Genomic DNA, 5,894 nt, shown 5'->3' on the forward strand with positions numbered 1-5,894 from the left:
TGGCGTTACTCAGTTGGTGACCGCTTGGTTGAAAGGAAAATACCAAAAAAAATGGAACTATCTATCTATCGATGCATCCATTCATGCATCCATCCATCCATCTCATTCCATGCCATGCCATCCCATCCCATCCCATCGCACCGCATCCCATCCCATTCCATCACATGCCATCTCATCGCATGCCATGCCATGCCATGCCATGCCATCCTATCCCATCGCACCGCATCCCATCCCATCCCATGCCATCCTATCCCATGCCATCTCATGCCATGCCATGCCATCCCATCCCATCCCAACAGTAAAAAATAATAAGAAATCAAAAGATAAAAGTCATTAAAATAAAAAAGTCAAAAATTATAAATAGTAAAATGAAATTATATAGAAAATATAATAATAGTTGATATGTAACCTACATAGGCTTCCGTGAAGTGTTCCCGTCAGTTTGCGCTATCATTATCATCTACCATAGTTCATTATAGATTTTTACTAAACGTTTAAATGTAGTAAAAAAAATTAAATTTTGAAATTAACGGTGAATACGGCAGAAGTACATACTAAACAGTCCAAAAGTAAAGAAACAATGCATTTTTCGAAGTGGGATTCGAACCCAGAATCAATGGTTTAGGAGTCCGATGCTTTATCCATTCGGCTACTGGGCCGTTATTTTTATACACCATAGATTTACACGTACGTGATGTATAATGTTAATCTGTACGCCATCTATTGATGAATAGAATTTTTATAAATTTTTAACTTTTTAACTTTTTTTGCAATTTTGTTTCAGTCAGAACCACCTCCCAGACGTGCTGATTATAAAAATATCTTTAGTTTTCCTCTAGGCTGCGGAGTTCTCTAGTTATGCGCGAACACACAAATTCGGCTGAACAACTTTATATATATAGATATGTGTGTGTGTGTGTGTGTGTGTGTGTGTGTGTGCTGTGTGTGTGTTGGGTGTGTTGTGCGGTGTGTTGGTTTGTGTGTTTAGGTGTGTGTACGTGTGTTGTGTATCTGTGCTGTGTGCGATGTGCGTGTGGTTGTGCGTGTGTGTGTGTGTGTGGCGTGCGTGCGTGGGCGCGCCTGTGTGTGCATGCGTGCGTGCGTGCGTTGCGTGTGTGATGTAGTGTGTGTGGTGCTGCGCCGTGCGGTTGCGTGTGTGTGCATGCGTTGCGTGCGTGCGTGCCGGTGGTGTGTTAGGGTGTGCTGCTTATGTGTATACGTATATATATTAACAGTCACTGTGCAGCGTGAGGAATGGCGGCCGGTAGTGTGTGTGCATAGAGCATTTACACGGAATTTACAGGAAACTGTCGGCAATAATAGGTGAAAGAGAGTATAGAAACATTAAGAATTTTGTAGTACTAGTATTAGATTTCGTATTTATTTAGCATTATATTTTATTGAAACGCTTCAAGTGCCTGTGCTCAGTTCCTCTCGTCTCGTCTTGTCTCGTCATCTTCGAACGCATATCTTCTCTCATCTAAGAACGGCCGGATTCACTGTATAGAATATTTATCACTACGTATATATTTATTCGTGGCCGTGTAGTGTACGTGATAATAATTATTGACACCATGTTTATATTGAATTTTCAGGTGAATGGGTGTATGGCATGACATTCTGCCAAGTACAGGGTTACGCCAGTCTCCTGTTTCTTTCTGGCATGCTTTGGAATCTTGCTTTCATCAGCTTTGAAAGGTACGGTTGTTTTTCTTACACCTTATTATATTGTTGATAAATTCCACGTCAGGTAAATTCCATCTAGTTAACGGATTCGTGATAAATTGCGTCATATGCGCCCAATCCCATTTGTCTTATTTATACACAGTACAAAGAGGGAGCGCTGCCTTGTATAATCTTCTTCCCACACACAGTCGGGAGTGAAAGTTGATCACACGTAAATGAAACAATTCGCCACGCGAAGTGTTAGCGAAGTTAAATATTACATATAATTTGCAGCGTTGGCAAGTTTAGCAACCGTCGGATTTGATGCACTGTCGGTTAAATCGATGCTTTCACTGTATCCTGAGCGCCAGTACATGACATAACATAACATGACATGAGATGACATGGCATAACATCACACGACACGTCACGAAACGACACGACACGACACATCATAACATCAGGAGTGAATAATAATAGTGATGATCTATTATTATTCACTCTTGATAACATTATCATAACATAGCATAACATAACATCGAGCGCGTATGGTGAGCGAATTGGACTTACATAGATGGAGCTATATAGCTTACTATTTACCTTGTAGTCATGTTTTAAGCAGATGAACGTATCTTCTTAAAAACACGACCGTTTGTTCTCGATAGTTTGCATAGAAAATACAACTCTATACCTAGTATGTTAATTAAGGCAATGCGTGAGATAGCGATACAACCAGCTTATATAACAGGGAGCCCGGTGTCAGAAACATAATTAGTTCTAAAATCGTAAATACAAAATTCAATATCTTTAGCACATAAAGGTTTAGCAAAACCTACAACATTTTAGACTCGTGATAGTGACTATAATTATTTGTGTTTGATGTGTTTTTGTATATAGGTACATGAAACTGTTGCGACCACTAGAGTATCGAGAATTTTTAACGTGGCTTAACCTAAAGCTGACCGTAATGATGACGATATTTCTACTGCTAATCGTGGTCACCGCTCCGCTGTATGGATGGGGAACGTACGAGTACGTGCCTGGTAAGTCCTGTAACTATTCACTCTAAAATATATAGATTTCTTCCCTCACGTCGTTATATTGAATATTTGGGAGCACTATATTGTGAACTGTCAAGTGATTGATTTAGTCACGTTGATGTTTGATCAGGAGAGGGCAGGCAAAGTGGTGGAAATTTACTGAAATGAGCGGTTCTAACTGCCGTGAGTCATGTAACATATTTTGCTACACAGGTACTGGAATGTGCAGCGTCAACGGTCACAAGTCGAACAGCGCCTTATCGTTCTTGGTCTTCTTCCTCGTCTTCTCCGGCGTTGCCCCCTTCGCCGTGACGGGGTTCTGCTACGCTCGTATTGTCATCCGCCACGCGACCGTACGCGACGAAGGCACGCCCAGTATACAGGTCTTCATAGGCTCGGCCGTTATAGCGCTGCTTCTCTACTGTCCGCTGCCGGCGTTACAGCTCGCTGAAGCTAACGGCGCTAACGTGTCTCCCGGTCTTCGCTTCTTCGTCGTCTGGCTGTCGGACGCATTAGCTGTTCACTTTTCGGTGATGTACGTCGCGCTGAACGCCCCCTGTCGACAGGACTGTACAACATACCTCGGTATTAGCAGCAGCTGTTTCAGAGCAAGGAGAGGAAACAAGCATGCCTGCTCAGCGTCACGCACGCACCGGACAGAGGTGGAGATGCTCTAGATGGGTCGGGTGCCCCCGTTTTGCAGGTGCAGCAATTCAGCGGACCAAGATTGTTTCATTTTATTGACATTGAGAAAAAAACTTGCGATATTTATGAGATGCGTATTGCCTAGTAAGATATAAATGACTAAAATGAACGCTCATATGTAGCTGCGTGCGTCGGGTTCATGTCGTTATAGAGGATGTAGCATCCAAATTAATCGTCTCGCAAAAACTAGTAATATGCTTTTAATATTATACATGAACCGAATACAACGTCTATAGCTGAACTCGTGGTGATATATACGGAATAGTTAACACTATAGTTAATGTTTCGAATACTTTCAGAATTTGCATGTACGTATTTTACATTTTATCGCAATCATATGATGGTATGAATTTGCGTGATATACCTAACGACCTAAGCCTACTTCTTGGAAAATGAACTGTTTATACAATCCCTGTCAATATAAGCCATATGATTCTACACTGACTGAAAATTTCATAAAAAGAGAAAAATATCGTAGAAAATATTATCTTATACGGGCTAAGAATTTATGTAATTACTTTTACTGTAAGGTTGCTGTACAGCCTGCTGTAATGTTTGTAAGTAGATGATGATATAAAAAATATGTGCTTTACTAGTCCAACCCTGTGGAGTATAGATACGTATAACTTCAATATGTTATTAAATAATGTTATAACATATAAATTACATATTAAAGTTACAAATGTTAAAGTTAAAGTTAAGTTAAGTTAAGTTAAGTTAAGTTAAGTTAAGTTAAGTTAAGTTAAGTTAAGTTAAGTTAAGTTAAGTTAAGTTAAGTTAAGTTAAGTTAGGTTAAGTTAAGTTAAGTTAAAGTTAAAGTTACATATTATAGTTTTAAGTTATAAATATACATTATTACATATGTTATAAGACACAAAGACGAACGCGCACGCGCACAAACGCGGGTGTACGCCATCGCGACCAAAGACGAACTACCCGAGAACATTCTAACAGGAAACTATATATCGCCGTTGCCACCAACTCGATCACATCGACGTGCTAAACTTCTATATACAAAAACTGGATTGCATATAGAAATAGCTACTCGGTTGCATCTGTAATGTTTTCTCGTTTATGTGTGGTTCATCAGGTCGATCGCCCCACAAGGGTGACACGTCGGCTCCTGTACCTCGACTGCCAGGCACGTGCCGTTATGACCAACCACGACAGTGACAGAAACAACAACACGGAATTATGCAGCACTTGGCTAGATAATAGCCCTTCTCTAGACACCAGTCAATAACAATAGTATTCACAAATAATCCACGAAAATACAGTCGTAATCCACGATGTGACCGCTTAGGACAAAAGGTAGGGCCACCTGTAAACGATGCGCAATTACCAATGCACCAACAATATACAAGAAGTTACCTGTTACGTGGTAAAGCGTGCTTACGCCCTGTAGTTCGTTGTGGCTGTGGTCGTGATTGCATAGAGATTGAGTTGCTCACAGCTGTCAAATGCCCCCTCCACCTTATATCAATCGCCAGCCGAGCGTGTATTTGCACGTGGGCCGCACGAATTGTGCTCAATGATACTCCAATAAAGCTACATAAAGCCATCACGCGAGTTTAGCTGAAGTTGCTAAAATGCACACACAGTTGTATGAGGTGACGTATGTATTTCCGCCAGACGTGTGTATAAGTGTGCAGACATACACGACAAAATCCCAAAATCGTTACATTAAAACAGAGAGCTACCCGTCTACATTTGAATTCGGACTTCGATAGTGTTGGTGATACTATAATAATAAATTAAACGTATTTCGATTTCAAAAGTTATAATTTTGAAATCGTAACAATTTCTCTCAATCTCGCGTATTTTTAAGATAAAAAGTGACTCATGTGTATACTTACGCATCTTTAATAAACGTCGTATAGTCTCGTTTAAACACATTACAGAGCCATTGCGCTTCATTATAGTATGTCGCGCTCAATTATCTTTAGAATGAACCTTCATATCGTCAATAAAACGGCTTCACACGTCTTTACACGGGGCAGGTACAGAGTTTTGCGTCTTAGTTTATAAAACTCTCATTAAAAATATATTTAACGTTCTAACTTATGATAACGCAAACGTGTCGTTACATTCAATTTAAGAAACTTAATCGCGCAATACATCCTAATTTAAATACACAGCTATATAAACAGTTACGTAGTACAGTACGTAAAGACATACTGCCAAAAACATTTAACCTAAAAAAATACTGCGTAATAACATAAAATGAAAAGAGCTAGTGTACGAGAGAATGGAGCCTTCCGATCCAGAAAAATAGTCACAGGAAAAATCGGTCACAGAAAAACTGATCATAAAGAGTAAACCGCGTTTTGCTACTACATGGAGGGAGCAGGAGAGAAGGAGCACAGGCGGTGGGGGACGAAGAGAGAATGAGAGAGAGAGAGAGAGAGAGAGAGAGAGAGAGAAAGAGAGAGAGAGCGAGAGAGAGAGAGAGAGAGAGAGAGAGAGAGAGAGAGAGAGTATAGA

Source organism: Priapulus caudatus, unplaced genomic scaffold (genome assembly GCF_000485595.1).
Source record: "Priapulus caudatus unplaced genomic scaffold, Priapulus_caudatus-5.0.1 Scaffold129, whole genome shotgun sequence".
Classification (NCBI taxonomy): domain Eukaryota; kingdom Metazoa; phylum Priapulida; class Priapulimorpha; order Priapulimorphida; family Priapulidae; genus Priapulus; species Priapulus caudatus.